This window comes from Sinohyriopsis cumingii, chromosome 4 (assembly GCF_028554795.1).
Source record: "Sinohyriopsis cumingii isolate HCF-2022 chromosome 4, ASM2855479v2, whole genome shotgun sequence".
Classification (NCBI taxonomy): Eukaryota; Metazoa; Mollusca; class Bivalvia; order Unionida; family Unionidae; genus Sinohyriopsis; species Sinohyriopsis cumingii.
The window spans coordinates 97,005,010-97,025,190 of record NC_142964.1 but is presented as its reverse complement, the minus strand read 5'-3'; the positions used below and the strand labels follow the sequence as shown (position 1 = coordinate 97,025,190).

At 36.7% G+C, this 20,181-nt stretch overlaps 1 protein-coding gene across 4 annotated transcripts in view; it reads right to left on the bottom strand.

The window, feature by feature from the left end:
* LOC149801722 (uncharacterized) overlaps positions 1–16,267 on the bottom strand; it is a 46,939-nt gene extending 30,672 nt beyond the window's left edge. For 2 of the 4 annotated variants that reach the window (XM_089956024.1, XM_089956027.1), the window contains exons 1-2: positions 16,150–16,267; positions 137–217 (exon numbers count right to left, since the gene is read on the bottom strand). The gene's annotated coding sequence lies outside the window, so the exon portion shown is untranslated. Of the gene's footprint in view, positions 1–136; positions 2,065–16,149 lie in introns of those variants that run through there. The other 2 variants (XM_089956026.1, XM_089956028.1) reach the window with 1 other exon arrangement.
* Between the last annotated feature and the right edge of the window lie 3,914 nt (positions 16,268–20,181).

Here is a 20,181-nt window from a genome sequence, read left to right as displayed (position 1 = left end):
AAATAGATTTTGGCAAAAATTTATGCACCCTCTTTAAACGTAAAATATGCCGCCAAAGAAATATAGAACAAAATAATAATTAAACCTCAACAAGTTGAAATTATTCATGTATAAGTTAATCCTATTAAATACTCACTCTTCAGGTTATGCTTGTACGACGACAGCCCAGGTGATGAGATCACGAAGACCGACTGAGCAGCTCCTCGCAGATGGGAATCTTTTGAAAATGTCACGATAGTTTCTGTTAGTGATAATCATTGTATTGGATGGAGGATAATATTATACAAAGCTGTCAAACAAAGTAAAAAGTTAAAGAAATAAACAAAAAGGAACAAACAGATAAATGAAGGAAAGGAAACAGAAGGGGTTAATGGAATAAAAAATCTTATTTTAAAATAAGAAATAAGCTGGAATCATATTGAGAAAAACTGTTAATATCTATACCGTATATTCTACTTCAAAAAGATGCACGGCCATTTACCGATCGGCTAACAACAAACAATCGTATGGAAAATATTCATATGGAGCACTCTCAATTGCATCACCAAGCTAAGTTTTGTTAAAATACGGTATATTTGCAATCTGGTAGAAAATTGCAAGTTGCAAAGTTGTTCAAAGATCCCAGCCGCCAACACTTTAGACAGATCTCATCTTATGTTGCTGAGTAAAATAACAAAATGAAGCAATTTATAACATCGTCTAAGAATACCCAAGTCCTTGAATCAAACCGAATGTCTACATTACGCGGAGTAATACCAAATATCCCTTTCCATTTACTATGTAACTATTTAACATCCATCCAAATTATGTTTGCACATGCACTTTGGCGTTAGATTTATAAAAGCAGCGTCAATGTAAATGTTTGAACATGACAACTACAGCTAATTGCAACAAGACTGTCCTGAACAGCACATTATATGCCCGCCACATCTTTAATAGTCGTCAGTTGAGATAACTGAACTGCTTAAACTATTTTCTTTCTCGGTCATAATGACACTGACCTTTGACCTCTTGCACCCCAAATAAAAAACTTCTTACATACCCTAAGTGTAATGCAGTGAAAACGTTTGACACTAGCCTGTATTGCAAAACTGATGATATTGTACAGAAACCATTTTTCGCCATTCACATTCGAGTTCTACCTTGCCCAAAGTTCAACATCCACAAAGTCTAGTAGCTGGGGATGGTGAAGAAGTCGAGTTATTTTGTGCGAATCTTGACCAGTAACCTTTTCAGTCACAAATCTATAGATTTATTACTTACCAAAGTGCCATCCATCCACAAAATAGGGAGGTATTTTACAAAAAGTAGCTTCATTCAGTCACAGTGATTCTGACATTTTGAAATAAAAATCGATATGGTTGTTCCTTGTCACTAGTGCAATCCATCCACAAAGATTGGAAACTGTAGATGGCGGAGGACACGCGTTAATGTTGTGAAACTAATTGTTTTTTTTTTCTCCGTCAAACTTACATTAATATTTGACTATTTGAACCTAAAGTAGACAGAATTTTATCACCACATTTGGAGGCTATCCACAGGAATTGGTAACTCTGGTGAACACACCGTAGTCTTTGTGCGGAAACTACTGTTCTACTTTCAACCATAGTGACGTTCAGAATGAGCATTTGATCCTGAAATCAGTAAGACTCTTTCTTACTCCACGTGCAAGCAATCTTGAATGTTTGTAAACTGTAAATTGTGGACAAGTTATTATGCTTACATAATGACGGACGGAGGGACGGACATCATCACATCATAACACTCCGTATTATGGCAGGTGTATTACAACGTTTCATCTGTGATGAAGCAGATAAAAGTTGCCAATCATTTTTTCTATCAAGATCATAATTTCGAAAAAGGTTATGTTCGAATATATTCTGAACTTTATTATTTATCATCGCTTCTCTATCTTCTGATTATATTCAGTTCTGATAAATGGAAGGAGGTAAGAACAAACATTGTAGTCAAGTGAATGAAACAAATTTTATTACACAATGCATCTTGATGATACAATTAATGATAATGTCGATGTTGAGATTGACGACGGTGCTCGTGTATCCATCAGCGCAACCCATTTCGATGGCTTGATTAGTATAATGCAGTTATAAATTGTATCAGCTTTCTTCTTCTTCTTCTTCTTCTTCTTCTTATTATTATTATTAGTATTATTTGTCGCTGCATCAATGAATGCGCCTCTTATCCGATATCACACGAAAAATACTTTTCCTTAACTGAATTAATGTTTACAGTAAGTGACGGGAGCTGCGGTGGCTGAGTGTTTAGCATGCCCACCATGAGATAGCCTGGTTCAGCTACCGTGGTGTGTCCTTGGGCAAGGCACTTTACTCTAGTTGCCTCGGCACTAAATAACCTTACTGTGTTGCTGAGCCGTAAAGCACCAAACCAAAGCTAAACCAAACATTATGTGGCCACAAAATTCCAATCAATAGTCCAAGGGACCGTAAATTATGTAATTTGATAATGCAGCACAAGATTTTCCCGGGCTGAAGGAATACATTGTTACCAGAGTCGTCTTTAGCTGAATGCGTGTACCGAGGTTTGGAAATATTAAATGGTACAGATCATTTTAATAAAAATCGTGTCTATTTCATTGACTCTGGACCAGATATAGCACCATCAGAAGTGAAATATAGTTCTGTCTGTCCAGTGGAAAACATCACTGATGGTAAGCTTACTGTTACCAATAACACATTTTTTGTTTACGTAAGGAAGATCGCTTGCTGTTCAATCCACCTACCCATGCACCATTTTCGTGATGTTGAATAGACTGCATACGTCCTGTTGCATGTCGCAAGAGCCAACTGATGGAGGCAACCTGTTTGCCGGTGGTTGCGTGCGTGCATGTATTTGCGTGCGTGTCGGTGGTTGCGTGCGTGCCGGTGGTTGCGTGCGTGCCGGTGGTTGCGTGCTTGTCGGTGGAGGATAGGGTCCTTGTAGTTGAGCGGAGGATATTCTTGAGTGTTGCTTATCCGATGCAGCATCTACTTTGGCAACAATTCAGGCTAAACCAGTACTGGGAAGAGCCCGGTTTGTTGTTTCAGGAGTAAGGTTAAATCCAAAAAAGGTCTTAATATGTTCTCAGTCAGCGGAATGACATCACATCGACTAAGGGAAAATATTGTTGTCTAGTTTTGAAACTGAGCAAAGGACATAACTTCTGATGGCTATGCAAGAGTCACCCAAGTAAGGATTCAACATTACTCCGATATATACTTATGTTACGTGTTTAGGCTCGAATTCACAGTAACACAAGAAATAGTGAAAGCAGCAAGCTTTGAAAAATGTTTTATTTCCCTTGAAAAATACTGTAAAAATGAAAAATAAGAACTTACGGTTTCAATAATCAAATCGAAAAATAATCCAAGCATAATCCACGAATAAAATTTTAGAAGTCCGAATACTGAAATGTTCTAATGAAATTAAGTTCAAGTCCTGACGAAGAATCCAAGATGGAAGGAGATGACGTATGCTGTATCCTGTTCAATGTTGTTGTCTACCGTTACTTGTAGAAACACAACAAATAATCCTCCGGTTTTGGAAATCCAAATAATGTTTTTATGACGTCTTTGTACAAGAATTCTATATGAGCACAAATATAATTCCAGAGAAACGAATTAGTCTTGTAGAATCCAAATAATCTGAAGAAAAATTAACATATAACTCGAAAACAGGCTACAACAGAAGGACACGACTTGAAATCAAGCGTTTCTAAGCCCAGACTGTGAGATCTTTCTTTAAACATCACTATTTAAACTAAGTAATGCGCAATTTTTGGAAATGCCTAATTGCGAAATAGAGTATCACGTTATCATGTTTACATATATAAAAAATCACGTAGCCTTTGTATATCCTTGATAAAATCCAATGATTTTACTTCGAGAAATAAACTGTTTACTTCACTAAAACTATTTACAAGCCTAGGGTCACGCATTTAATAAATCCTTATTATTCCCACAAAAAATAAAAATAAAAATGAACTTGTTGACGTGACTGTTACTAAATCTAACTTAAGGTCGGGAACCAGGTCAGCCATATGTGTTTACACAAATGAACAGTCAAGGTCAAACCATTGTCCGGAAAAAGTATGAGTCCCTAGTGAACAGAACTAATTATTTTGACATATAATGAAATTAAAAAAAAAATATCTTTTTAAAAAACTTACAAACAATTAAACCAGATATAAATTAAATCAAATATGCATAACACTTCCCCCATGAAGAAAAAGATTTTTATGATAAAGCTTTCTTTTTGCCACAAACTAATTATACATGAGGTTAAAAAGAACTCATATATATATTACACAACGTGTACATGAATACACTGTTACACACGGGAAAGCGCGTCTGCTATTAAATTATCTTTCCCTTGATGTGCCTGATGTCAAGGTTATATTCCTGTAACAACAAACTCAACCTTAGCAGTCTTTTAGTTTTATTTTTCATCTTGCTGATGAAAGTAAGGGGGTTGTGGTCCTTAAACACGATAACCGGAGAAGGAGCTGAACTAAGGTAACCTTCAAAATGTTGTAATGCCAATATCAAAGACAAAAATGCCTTCTCTATTGTTGAAAAATTTCTTTGGTGCTTATTTAACTTCGTAGAAAAAAACCCACACTGGATGATCAATATCATTTTCATCTTCTTGAATCAAAACTACTTCAACTGCAACATCACTTGCATCAACATACAGTTTAAATGATTGGCTGAAATTTCGAGCTGTAAGAACTGGCGCGCTTTTAAGTATGGCTTTACATCGATGTAAGCATCACAATTGTCTAGACCAGATGATGAAATGTACTTGGCGACCCTTTCATCCCAAACGGCATTAGTTTATATTGGTAAAGTCCATCTGGAGTCACGAATGCCGAAATTTCCTTTGCTCTTTCCGTTAGTGGAATTCGCCAAAACCCTTTCAGAGGGTCAAATTTGGTGACATACTTGGCATCCCCGATCTTATCAATACAGTCATCGATTCTTGGTAATGGGAATGAATTTGTTTTTGTCACACTATTCACCTTCCTAAAATCAGAACACATATGAAAAGTTTTATCTGGTTTTAGAACAAGTCTGCATGGTGAACTCCAGTCACCTTTACTGGGCTCAATAAAACCATTTTTAAGCAAATACTGGATTTCTTTTTTCAAGCATTCTTGTTTGAGAAGGTTCATCCTGTACGGGTGTTGTTTCACAGTTTTGGAATTTACAATTTAAATGTCATGAAAAATTTTGTTTGTTCTTGTAGGAACATGTGGAAATAACTACTATAATTCAAATAATAGCTGTTTAAGTTCATTTCTTTCTTGGTCTTGCAAATGTGAAAGTTTGGGGTCCAGAACTTTCATAATTTCTGAATTCCGAAGATTTGTGACTCCAATATCAGTAGAATCCGATGATATTCCTTCATTTAAATCTTCACTGAGTGGGACAGGTACAACTAAATTAATTGCATGTTTAACCTGGCTATCTCTATCAATATACTGGTACTCCTATAATTTATTTAGATCCCAGGAGTACTAATATTATAATTTAACTCATTCATTTTCTTCTTAACTTTCTAAGGTTCGTAATATCTAATCTGAAGAAAATTTTGAAGAATGAACAAGAGAGACAGAACTCCATTATTACCAAACTCAAAAGTTTTCTCCATTGAAGTTCATTCAAATAGTAGTTTCACTTTTGACTTGAATTGCTGAATGCAAAATTCAAGCATAATAGGCTGGAGACTTACAGACCTAACATTTGACCCTTTACCCGATTGTACAGATATAGGAAGGCCAAACTGAGTAAAATAAACTTTATCAAAGCTTTTACTATTGTTTTAAATTTTATATTCCTCAAGAGAATTGCCTCGGGAAACCTTGTTGACGCACACATAATGGTCAACATGTATTGGTTATCTGACTTGGTCTTAGGAAAGGGACCAACACAATCTACCATAATTCTACTAAATGCTTTGTCAAAGACAGGAATAGGTTGTAGATGAGCCTTAGGTGTTTTTTATTTTGTTTTCCTACCATTTGACAGGCATGACAAGATCTACAGTATTTACCAACATCACTTATAATTTTTGACCAATAGAAGTGAGTCAAGATCTTGTGATAAGTTTCATTAATCCCAAAGGACTTTCATGGGCCAGACTAAGTATTTCCTGTCTGTAAGATTTTGGAACTACAGTTTGATAGATCACTGATCACTCATCACCAGCAGGTACATTAAGAGCTCTCCATTTTCTCAGAAGAATTCCATTTTTGATGAATAACAGACAGGAACTTCACTAGCTTCTCTTTCACGAATGGCCCTCTGAAACAAATAGGATATCTCAGGATCTTTTTCCTGTTCGACGACAAGTGGTTGTAGTTTATCACCCTGATTAGAATAAAGAGAAAAAGTTGTCAAAAGAGGATCACAGTGATCAATACCTTCTGATTGATCCAAACAAGGAGTGAAAGTGACCTCATCAAAAGCCTGACCAATACATGTGTCAGCTAAAGGATTACTTTCCTTATCAACATTACTCTCAAGAGCTTTCTTTGCCTTAGCGCTGGTAAATGCACAAGCTAAGAATAAATCAGGGCATTCTTTTCCAATTGGATCGACTTTCTGATCCAAGCAAAGCTTAAATCAGTTACAAGAGGATTAACTACAACCTTGTCTCCAGCTAGTACGTTGCCTAGTCGCATATGAATGCCCTCAACGGGTAAAACATGCACTGTGCCGAATGTCATGGGTCTGATGACACATTTACACAATGGAGAGGAACATGAACAACGTCGCCCTCTCTTTCCTGATTAGGAACACTCTCATTAGAAGAAGACTTCTCAGAAAAAGACAAAGTACCTGACAATAAAAGATTCTGAGAAGCTCCTATGTCACTTAAAATTTTAATAGGGATATGATTGGCCAAATAACCCACGAGTGATATAGAACCCTTTGATATGAATGGTTCATAATTCTCCATAATAAAAGCTGACTGGGGTTTGTTAGACCCAACAAATGTATTGCTTTCAATACATGACCGTGACCTTGACCCTTTAGAAATAAGAGCATTTGGAATAGGCCTGTCTTGATTCTGAACCTTATTTTTCAAACTTTAGCAAAAAGAAATTGCGTGTCCTTTTTTCTTGCAATAGGTACAAGTAGGAAGAGACAAGGACCTTGAATCAAGCTTCTCTGAAGTTTGATTTTTAGAAGTCGTGCCAGTTGGAGGCTTAGAAGGGCTTGTATTAGGCTGAAATACTTTTCTGCCAGAAGACTGTTGAGTTGAAGTCATATTTACAAAAGGAATTTTATGAGTTAAAAAATACCCATCAGCAGCACGATTTTCAAAATAAGGAAAATATTTGTCTACATCTTTTTCTCTAAAAGGGGGCATTATCTAATATTCTTTGCAAGATCAAAACTTAAATTTGGATTTGAAGTATGAATGTGCTTTTCACTTGCCAGTTCAATTTCTTTCATTATATATTGTTATTCCCTCTGTTGCTTCTCTTTCTCCAACTGTAACTGCATTTGTTCTTTTTGTAACTGCATTTGTATTTCTTTCTTTCTTTCTTCCTTATCTACTTGCATTTTTCTTTCTCTCTTTCCTGTCTCTATCTTCTCTTTCTCATATAGTAACTGCATTTGTTTTTCTTGTAACTGCGTTTGCCTTTCTTTTCCTTTCATTTTTCTGCTTGTAAATGCATTTGTTTTTCTCTTTCTTCTTTCTGAAGCTCCAGCTTCCACAACTCCAATTTCATCTTGTATTTTAATTAGAATTCCTTCACTTTTGTCAGAGTCTGATACAGACTTACTGAAACCAAAGAACTTTTATCCAAAACATTCTTTTCTACCAAATACTGAACCAAAATATTTCTTATTTCCTGTTTCGTGAAGGAAGCCTTTATCTCAGAAAGATCGTATTTTCTGGCAAGTTGAATCAATTCATCTTTTTTGAAAAGATCTAATTGTTACTGGGTAGGATATGAAAGAAAGACTTACACTTTTGACGATAATTTAGAAAAAGCTTGTCGATTTCACTAAAGATTTAAATGACTAGGGGAATTCAAATTTTAAAAGCAAGTTTTCTGAAATACTCTAGCTAAAATTAAAAATCCGGACGAGCTGCCCTATTCTTATGTTGCGTGTTTAGGCTCGAATGAACAGAAAGACAAGAAAGAGTGAAAACAAGAAGCTTTGAAAAATTTAACAGTTCCTTGTAGAAACACAATAATTAGTCCTCCGATTTTGGAAATCCAGATAATTATTTTAAGAAATGTCTTTGTTCAAGAATTCTGTATGAGCACAAATATATTTCCAGAGAAACGAATTAGTTTTTTTGGAATCGAAATAATCTGAAGAAAAAAATAACATATAACTCGAAAACTGGCTACAACAGAAGGAAACGACTTGAAATCAAACGTTTAGAAGCCCAGACTGTGAGATCTCTCTTTAAACATCACTATTTAAACTAAGTAATGCGCAATTTTGGAAATGCCTAATTTCGAAATAGAGGATCATGTTTACTTATTAAAAAAAAATCACGTAGCTCCTTTATGTCCTTGATAAAAACCAATAATTTTACTCCGAGAAAAAAAATGTTTACTTCGCTAAAACTATTTACAAGCCTAGGGTCACGTATTCAATACAACCTCGATCTTACGCTTATTATTCCCACAATAAAAATATTATACAAAAACTTAAATAAAAAAGAACCTATTGACGTGATTGTTACTAAATCTGAATGAAGGTCGGGAACCAGGTCAGCCTTATGTGTTTACAGAAATAAACGGTCACGGTCAAACCATTTTCTGGAAAAAGTATGAGTTTCTAGTAAACAGAACTAATTATTTTGACATAATGAAATTAAAAAAAGGAAAGATTTTAAAACTTACAAACAATTAAATCAGGTATAAGTTAAATCAAATACACACAACAATATCAATCTTCCCCAAACCCAATTTATAAATGTAAATATATTTTACCTAATTTGGTTCTGAGGGAGATGGGGAGCATTGGTGATAAAATATTTGCGTTCCATTATGGGAAAACACAACAAACCAACACTGAATCGTGGGAGACCTGCTATAAAACGGATCAGGAGTAATTCTGCTACCGACTCGGACGATGAACCTGACTCAACTCAAGAAAGTTGTGTTTTTTTTCTCAACCTGATGACAATCAAAAGTTTACAAATCTTTTTGCATTCTGTTGTTGCAAAAGCCACGCCCCCACCCCCATATGGCTGGACAACCAAATCATATCTTGGTCCAACTAAATTCCTTCGTTCAAAACTGCTTGTAGAGATACACGATTGACTGTCACTTTATACACAAAGCATGACGAAGGCATAATTTCCACTCAGGCCTGAACATTTGTTATCTGCTTGGAACTTATATTGTACGCCAGCACAGCTAAGACATTCACAAATCCTGTCGATTCGATTCGATTCGGTTCGAATGGAATGGAATCGATAAGATTTCTTTTTTTTCAGACTACATAGTCTATACATCTAAATTAAAATATAGATATAACGTAAAAAACATTGTAAACATAACAGAACATATATATCATACGTACAAGTATACAGATACATCTACACAATTAACTGCGCCCTGCATTATTATGAATGAAATATGGTGGCATATTTAAAGAGTACTTTATTCGATCCGCTAATAATTTGAGAATTTAAATGAATGTCATAGTTCCAAAGAGATTTCAATAAAACAGTTCTTAATACTAGATATTCTTGTCACCATTGAGAATACACACTTTCTCATTACTTCATCAAAACTGAATACATTATAATTTAGAAACGTGTTGGAGGCAATGTTCCATCCAGGAAGACCTAATAGAAAACGAAGACTATTATTATAACCAATAACTAGTTTTCTTTTTACATATTCATTAAAGTTTGTCCACAGAGGAGCACAAAACATAGTGCAGCAATAAGATCTGAATAATCTAATTTTGATATTCAATGAACAGTTCTTAAATTTACGTAGAAGCATGTTTGTTCGAGTACATAACAATCGGTAATGTCTCATCACATCTTTATTATCTGACCGATTGGATTTCATAATATGACCCAAATAGTTATAACTCTTGACATATGTAAAAGCAATCCCGTTAAGATGTACAGGGGAGGAGATGGTAATTTGAAAGAAATTGGCCGAAAGACCATGCATACTGATTTTTTTGGTTGTATTATAGATTATATCAGTGCGAATTGTTCACATATCTTTAATAATTTCCTTAAACCTGTGATAGAATGACTTATCAATGACATATCATCAGCAAAACTAAAATTGTTAAGAAACAACATATTTGGTGACAGATATAACCCCACGTAAGACTGACCAGCTTACGATTTAACTCGTCTCTCTATATATATTAAATAACAAAGGGGGGAAAATACCCCACTCCCCGCCTCACCCCATTGGTTACATGGAAAGCGCTGGATATTACAATTCCCCATCGCACATAATACAACTGTTTGCCATACCAGTTAACTACAATATGAAATATGTAGACAGGTATTTTAATATCAATCAACCTTTTATCAAATGCCCTACTAGCGTCAAAGCATGCAAACACTGGGTCGCCATGTTCTACATAATAGCTGCCAGTTTCTTTAAAGGCATATACGCATAAATCTGTTGAATGCTGGTTTTTAAACCAAACTGATTATCGATGATCGTGATTTCACATCATTACAGTATGATGCATTCAAATATTTTTGAAATAATAGTCGTAAGAGCTATAGGTCTGTAGTTATTTTTGTCAGCCAGGTTACCAATTTTGTTCTTTAGTAGCGGTATAATTGTAACCTTTGTGAAATCATCTGGTACAAAGTTATGAATAAACATACAATTAAATAAAATGATCAATAGCACATGAAGTCTAGTATTTGAAAATTTAAAATGTTCCACATATAAAAAAGCTGATCCTGGACATTTACCCACCTTTGTCTTGTTATTGCACTTTGGATCTCAGATAATGTAATTACCTCAATACGAACAGAAAGGGTATTCAGTGCTGAGAGCACATGTTTTTATTTGATTAATTTTTTAACACTATTGAGTAAGTCTTCAAAATGATTTTCCCACATGTTGCATCTATTATTCTGACCATGGTTCCCAACAGATATTGCACAGCGGCAGGGTGAGACCAAGTTTATAGCCATGATGCTTCCGAAATCAGGTGCGAGCAGCCATACAAACTAAGACTGAAGAAGACGATGCAAATATAGAAAGTTAGCTTGTTAAATACGAATTTCAAAGCTGTCATTGAAAACTCGGTTATATCAAGCTCACACAAGCGTAAGTAATCGCTGGTTACAGTGGTAACCATTACTTTATAACCAGATAAAGAACAAACCAAAGATTCTATTAAAACGTCTGGAAATTCGATGATCCTCTCAGACTCGGTAACATTTGGAAGTCTAGAAAGTATGGAAACCGAGTATCCCAAACCAGTGAAATATCCCAAAACTCCCGTACTTCTACCACTTCCGTATGTTGTTGTTGATGTTGTCGTTGTTGTTGTTGTAGGGAATAGCGCCATTTTTCAGCACAAGATAGGCCTTACATGGCGGCCAGTATAACTGGTGGAGGAAGAACCCTGGAAAACCCCGAGAAGAGCCACCGACCTACGAGAAACTACTGGTAGGCTTTCTTACGTACCCACGTTAGCCGAGCCTGAGACTCAAACCCACGCAGACAGATGTGAGGTTGCAGTGATCCAGAACAGTGAGCACTTTAGACCACTCGGATACTCGGGGCCCCTACTTTCATATGTAATATTTAAAAAAAAAAACATCTTACAATTAAACTGTCAAGATTTCACTGAAAATATTGATGCTAAAAATATGTTATTCAATTTGTTTCGACCTTCAAATAAGACCAATTTAAAGGCATAGTGTAGAGATATTACGAAGCGACATCTGTTGAAACGTGAGGAACTAATCTTGGCATAGTGCTGAATGACTGTCACGGCGGTATGTGGGTTAGATTGGTCCCTGTACATGTCTGCAAAAGTTGGGTTCGACGTACTGAAAGCCAGGCTGTTAGTGATTATGCCCGCAATATTGTTGTTTTGGGGCTTTGTGATCCCTAGTATATGGCATAGGCCGGTCGCAAAGGAAACAGGCCATCCGTGTGGGGAGGATATCGTCAGGAACATCAGTTGGGACGGTTTGCGGTATGTTTGATCCACGTAACCCGTCCGTATGTCTGCTTAGCGACAGGGAACTTGGCTGTTTGTTAACTCTGTCCCTCGCTGTTCCGCAATAGAAATCATTTCGAACCATGAGGAGGCAAGTCTTGTGGTGGTGACTTGGGTGCCGGAGCTGTTTCAGAGTGTGTCTATGTCCGGCGGGAAGTGGCTGGAGGGTAAGGGATGACTTATCTCCCTTTTCCACCCAACATTCTCATACTGAGGAAACGTCAGCATGCAGACTGGTGACGTCTTAGTTCTGAGCTGTGTGTTTTTTTTAACGCTTTACCCATAGTTATAATATGTAAGATAAATATAACAAATCATATGAAATTGTGGCCCTGCACCTATCTTTAGAACGCAATGTTGGTTAAGAAACAAATCTATAAAAAGTTTACCCGGAAATTGATAACAGACAGTCTAATAAAGGAATGAACCGTACAGGTAAAATATATGACAATACCACCTGTAGGGAGAAGTATAAACCTGTGGGCCTGCACCTGCATTGTTTGAATACAGAGCGCGCGCAGAGATATACCAAATGATGTTTAAGTGGAAAATAGTGACGGCATGTGCAGGTAAAATAATCGAATCATGGTTAAGGTTGCCCATAGATCGCATATTCAAATAAAACCATCTAAGTAGAGTAGACGTCCGGGTGCTACGATTGCCTTAGAAGAGAAACTCACCAATATGTGCCCGTTCGTAATGGCATCGACATATTTTAAGAGCTTTTATAAGCTTTAGGGACTTACACGCACATGAAATAATTATTGCCCTAACTTAACGTGAAGTAGCTTGGTCTCCCACTGCAAGTACCTAAATGTGTGACGACGACAAAAAGTTAGTAAATTGTAAAAGCATAACTTTTTGGGATAGAAACAGAAAAAATTGGAGATATAGACCGAGTATATATTCCTTATAAGTGAAAAACTCCTCCAAATTGTTATTGTTGTTGTTGTAGGGTTTAACGCCATTTTTCAGCACACGATAGACTATACATGGCGGCCAGTATTAATAATGGAGGAAGAACCTGTGAAAACCCCGGAAAGAACCACCGACCCACGAGAAGCTACTGGCAAGCTTTCTCACATAACCACATTAGCCGAATCCAAGACTAGAACCCACGCAGACAGAGGTGAGATGGCAGTGATCATTAACGGAGAGCGCTTTACATCACTCGACCACTCAGGGCCCCCTCCTCCAAGTTGTAACGCTGTATCTTCCACGCAGATTCTGTATTTTGCGAGGACTCCAAGTGACGAAAGCATACTTCTTGGTACGAGTGGAAGTAGTAACTAACACGTTCTTAGGCTTTGCCGCCAAGTCTTATCCATACGGGGAGATCACTCTGCCTGACCGCCACATAGGTCGGGAGACAACTTTTAGCTCACTTTAACTAAAAACGTATTTGGGATGGCTGGATATGCGACGTAGCAGTAGTTCTACTAAAGTATCATGATTGGGCAACCTATTTATAGAATCATAATATTGGGCTATTGATGGTTTCAAAACTGAAGCTACTCCGATACTCGAATCTACTAACATGAATAGACGTTGCTGCCACAAAATGTAAAACACTTAGGCAACTATAAACGTGTCAGCAAACTATCATTTGGGGATGCATGCAATAACGATATCAGGGATCGAAATAAAAAAGGTTATTTGTGAGTTCAGTGCCTATCCATCAGTTGACAATCTGAATAAATAAATACATTAAACTGTCGCATACACTCCTGATCGAACCCGTGGCACCTCCCCAGAACCAAACGATATCCATTACCAACATCTCATACATTAACCTTAGGCAATGCTCGATACACTAATAAAAGCTTCGAATACAATTTGAGAAGATAACGCCTTCCTGTTGTCATGGCAATAATAACGTCAATACACAAACATGGTAAGAACTATACTGACCCACATTAACCAGCTGTATTCGTACAAGCGTGGAACACATGATAAATGTTAACTGCAGGTATTTGATCCAAAACACATTCAGGAACATATATTTTGACCGAAACCATTTTGAACTTACTTTGCAGAAGACGAATACAATTCACATCAACAGCTCCACATTTACATGAATCAAAATGATATTGATCATAGATAAAGGCAAATAAACCATGGATTATTTAGAAGAACGAACTTTACATGTCAGTACAAAACCCCATTATTCTCCAATTCACCCACTACCTAAAAATGTCATGTCGTGTAACTCAGATGTTGGACTAGTAATAAACATCATTCTGTGAATAGTTCCACAAATGTGCAAACTAAAAGAATTAATGCGACAGTTCGACTAGCAACATTGAGCTTGTTCAATAAATAATACGTGGGTTGGAGGAAAATAAATCAAAAGTGTTTGAGATATATTTTATTTCTTCATTTCAGTTTTGTCTTAACCTCACACCAGTGTCCCAGCATTCACAGTACGCTAACTACTTGATACCAAATAAACACTGCTTCCCAACCTAATATATACCTAATGTATAGGTCATCAAAAGTCATGTTCACTCTTCATCGTTTACCACTTGAGACTTTATCTCTCTGTGTGTGTGCTTTGCTTCGTCATTTGCCGAGTTTGCTCATTGTAAATATAAGCGGATGTTATGAACCATAAATTGAAATGAGTGAATGGAAACTGAAATCTATGTAACGCACAGCAAACGTGATTCAGTTATACATGGGGTGAAACAGTGTACTGAATTCACTGATAACAGCTACGCACTAGAGGGCAGAATATTTTAAATTCTCTCTCTCTCTCTCTCTCTCTCTGAACCCTACAACAACAACAACTCCTTGTATGTATATGTCAAGAGGCTTCTTCTAAGAGAATGTTGTTTCTGTGACTCGAATTCCTCTGTAAAATCTAATAACTATATAGAGCGATCTAACATAGTCAGCCCGCTATAAACATTTGAGGGACTCCCACTCATCTGTTGATGTAATAATATCTGTATTATTATCGTTCTACTGAACTGATTGAAATATGCAAACTATCAAACAGCACTGAAGTGGTAAAATGCTTATGAAAGATAATATGAAGCTGATAATACTTGGCGTCTTTGCTTCACCAAAATCATGTTTGACCTAAGGTTGTGTTGTTGTTGTTGTTGTGGGGTTTAACGCCATTTTTCAGCACGATAGGCTATACATGGCGGCCAGTATTAATGGTGGAGGAAGAACCCGGAAAACCCCGGAAAGAACCACCGACCCACGAGAAGCTGCTGGCAAGCTTTCTCACATGCCCACATTGGCTGAATCTTAGTCTCGAACCGCCGCAGACAGAGGTGAGATGGCAGTGATCCGTAACGAAGAGAGCTTTAGACCACTCGGCCACTCGGGGCCCCGACCTAAGGTTGTGACTAAGGACATATGTATAGTATGTTAGTACGCACAAGAAGTTAAAACGAAAGTTGCAATACAACGGTGTACATGAGCTTTTATTCTTTTCGTTTGAATGAATATCTTCCATTATTGTTTAACTTCCTGTGGACTTTACAATAAAACCGCACCTTTAAAATCTAGATTATAAAATCTTCCAAGGCTATAATGGAATTCCTGATCAGTGCAGTGTCCCATATAATGGACATGCATTGGAATGTTGTTGTTGTTGTTGTAGGGTTTAACGCATTTTTCAGCACACGATAGACTATACATGGCGGCCTGTATTAATGGTGGAGGAAGAACCCGGGAAAACCCCGGAAAGAACCACCGACCCACGAGAGCATAGGAATGTATGATGTTCAACATGTAACTAGACCGTAAACAACTGAGCATTCGCTTGTATATCTAGATTCCGCAAGCAACATCCAAAAATGCAAAACAGCAAACTAAATTAGTAAAGTAAATGAAGAAATCGCTTTATCACAAAGCAACTATTATCAATGAAACAGAAGAGATAAATATATCTAAGTATACCACTCACCGCTTGTGCCTTGCATGAATCACCACCGAGTGATGTCATTTGATTCGGGTACATATGAGGCCCTTGACGGGAAATTTATTGTGTCTTTGTATTCCGCAATGAATAGACAGCAGTGGCTTGCCCGATGCGAAATGAGGACAATGGGCACCCATGAATCTAATTTCTATATCACTGAAGAAATTCTAGGAAATATTCATAGTAAAATCCAGGTTTGTTTTAAAAAATTAAACTTATTTTTAAACAACCTGCTTTAATTATATAATTATAATCTATTTTAAGCAAACCCCAAACACTCCCCCCCCCCCCGGCTTGCTAGCGATCGCACCTTTCACACCTCGCTAAGGTCTCTACGGTAGATAGATATTGGAAGTAACAGCCTTATAAAATGCTGGGCCCGATCTGGATCATTTTGGCGGGGCCTACTGTGAACACGGCATTTGGATATAAACTTTTAAACAAGTTTTATATGATATTGAACTTAAAATTTTCATCCGTCGCGTTACAATTACTTTATATTGAATATTGGTAAGTACTATTAGGGAGGTGCTGAATTGGGTGCTAGGTAGTCAGTCACATGATCAGGACCCTTAACAAAAAGAACTCGGTCAAATTATACCTAAATCTACTGCCAAGTGGATACGATTTTCGGGATATATTAGGAGTTAAATACGTATTATCACAAAGTTGAGTGGATTGAAAGATAGGGGACAGCTGTTATACTTGAAAATACAAAATACAAATTTACATAAGGAACATGAACACGATTCGTGCCTACACACATAGTGATGCCTATACACATAGTGATGCCTACACACATAGTGATACCTACACACATAGTGATGCCTACGCACATAGTGAATAACTCAACCGAACAGAAAAGCGCCCGTCTCCGGAAGAGTCTCCACTTACGAATATGCACAGAAATCATAACCTTGTATAGGTTGATGGGCACGTGAAATAATATATCCACTGATATGAGAACGACTTTAATTTACCATTTTACAACAAATTCAGTTGATTTGTGCAGAGACTCATATGAGGTGTAATGTACAAAATACAGCTATTAACAGGCTAGAAACGAACTAAGAAGTTAATGTACAAAATCTGAGCATGGAATTCATCAAATTCGTAATTAGAAACTACACACGTTCTGCTCCAGTACAAAAATGGAGAATCAGAGAAAGACAATTAAAATCAAAGAGGGAAGGAATACAATATCTTTAATAAATTACCTAAAATTATTCATACCTGAATATCCTACATGATACAAGTGATCTATATACAAGTGTACTTAGAGTGTTCTCTATCCTGGTTTATGGCATGTCTTACAAGAACAAGATAGTAGTTTTTGTACACATGAGTTTTCATTTTGTTCAAGTAAAATAGTCAATATTTGGCCAAAGTCAACTATATTATCTTTACATAACATTTTTGTTGCATGTATTCCAATCTAGGAGCTCTCTTTTATGGATAGGGGCGACAAATCAGCATTGTCACAGTTGACGATGACCACAGGCAGTATGCAAAGTATTGCTGATGGCTTATTCACGTGACAAATAGCATCACAGCAGGGAGTTTCAATACCACGACATAATTCATAGCACTTAAGGATGCCGCCAGAGCAGATTCATGGGAGCGAAATCCAATCGTGTTTGATACTAGAAAAGTTTCTCAAAGAATAAACGGACATCAAGAACCATCCAAAGAAGTTTAATCGGAATTTTCGAACAATCATGTCGCACGTGCGTATCATCGTTTCATGACATTTATGGGGCGTGATCAGAAGTTTGGTTCTGGTCTACATATATCTCAGCGGATTTACAACGCTATATCCGATTTATTATTTCTCACTGGAACACTTGGATCTATTTAGAAAATCCGTCGTTGACATACATTTTTGAGATCTTGTAGCACGACCACCAGCTGCTCCTGGTGCGTAAAGAGCAATCGCTGTAATATTATAAAATAAATTAATGAAGCTCAAATACGTTGGTGGACGTTGATACACCTGTAGAAAACATGTAATTGAATACTTCATGATACCGTATAAAATGTCCTATCTATCAATACGTCACTATTATTCTGATTCCTGGTCAGATTGAAAAGCAGCAATATACATCAAAAAGACTTGTGGAATAACACTACTACTGAAATCAACAGCGGAACAAGGCCAAAATAAGTTGGCGCTGTCTGAACTGGTAAGAACGCGATAACATAATCAGAGACACCGCTGAGGTCACCGGCGTGTACAGGCCCTCAGCGTTAAGCGCTACAAACTTCAGGATATAAACGACGTATCCATAGCACCATTCAACCAATGTATATTTTGGAACCATGTCAATAATTCTAAATCAAAACACCGAGAAAATTTTCATATTGGGTGCCGCAGATAAAACATTCAACGCGGCGATGTACTGGTGGTGTCTTGAATTTGTTGCCGGAAAACTTCAATTGCTTACTTAATACATATAATGGCAATGAATTTGGATTCGGGTACGAATCCCACACAGCCTTACAGATATAATCAAGTATGTGCGTGGAAGTCATAGCCGGAAAACACCATAGACGAGCATATGATAAAAAAAGAAGAGAAAACAAAAAGAAAAGAAAATATAGCAGACGCATCGTCGTCATCGTCAACGTTGTACATGTGGTGTCCGCTGTAGTCACTGGAGCAACATCTTTAATAGGTACATTGCCAGCAACGTACGTAATAGTACTAGTAATAGGAATTGGCGTGTCTCTATGAGTCGGCGTTGCTGGTAGTCTTAATATTATCGCGAATAGCTATCAACATGTGAAAGAAGGTAATTACATGAATACACAGAGATGCTGTCGACGGCAACAAATGCAAATGCATCTGTGTCATCGATGATATCATCAAGGCTGAACAGCGATTAAATATCCGATAAATTCGGTAATATTCTGCAATCGGTAATATTTATCATTCCGCGTATAGGTCATTGGGGACGAATCAGTCATCAGAGTTCCGTGAAACGGTCCCATTTAGAATCAAATTAAATAAAAATGACCGCAAAAATAACGTGCTGGACACTCTGAATGACGATATCTAAAAACTTCCGCAATTAGAGATGGTCAAAGGATCATATATCGCCTCTTGTGATAGGCAAGAACAGGCATGGCTATTGATAGCACAATGATGACAGAATTAACATTAAGGATGATGCATATTTGGTATATATCTGAAGGAGGAGTACTTACCCATGTGATAGCGCAAGAACATAAACATGTACAAGGGGATCTGAGAGCCCTATTTGGGCAATGTATAATTGAATATCCGAATCACAATCTTAAAGGAAAAAATCATTGAGACAGTAACAAATCTGAACGTGGTAAAATCTGATGCTGAATCTTATGGAAAATCTTCAATAGAAATAAATCAGATGGGGCGGTAGTGAGGTTTGCAGATGATGCGACTCAGCATCTCTATACCCATTAATGCTTAGATAAGATTACAAATCCTTCACAAGTTAGAAATAATAACGAATAATCACTGTTACAGATATTTTCCTTGTCAAAACCCAACTTATATGCATGGGGACATGAAAGTTAAGTATTTTGTTTTTATATAACGGTAGCACAATTGTTTCAGTTGCTTTAATATGTTAATTAAGCAATACATCTATGCTGGGTGCTCTATTATTGGAGAGTTTTACTATCTCCATTTTTCTTCTATAGTTAATTTTTCATTAATTGATATATATTTAGAATCAGACCCGATGCAAAAGTCAGACACAGAATCTGAATCATCTTTTTGATTAAGGATTTGAACATGATTGCAGATAGTCTAGAATGATGTATGAATATCTCTATTTTTCTTATCAACTTCACCATTGGGGATTCACTAATCTACATATTTTGTACTATAAATGGAAGCCAACATATTGAGCAAACTATATTTTGACAATATGCCTGGTCACGTGATGAATATCTTGTCTACTAATTGATTCTTTGAAATTAATTAAACCTTTTTAGTGTGACACGGCATTGTCTTGTTGTCATATAACGTAT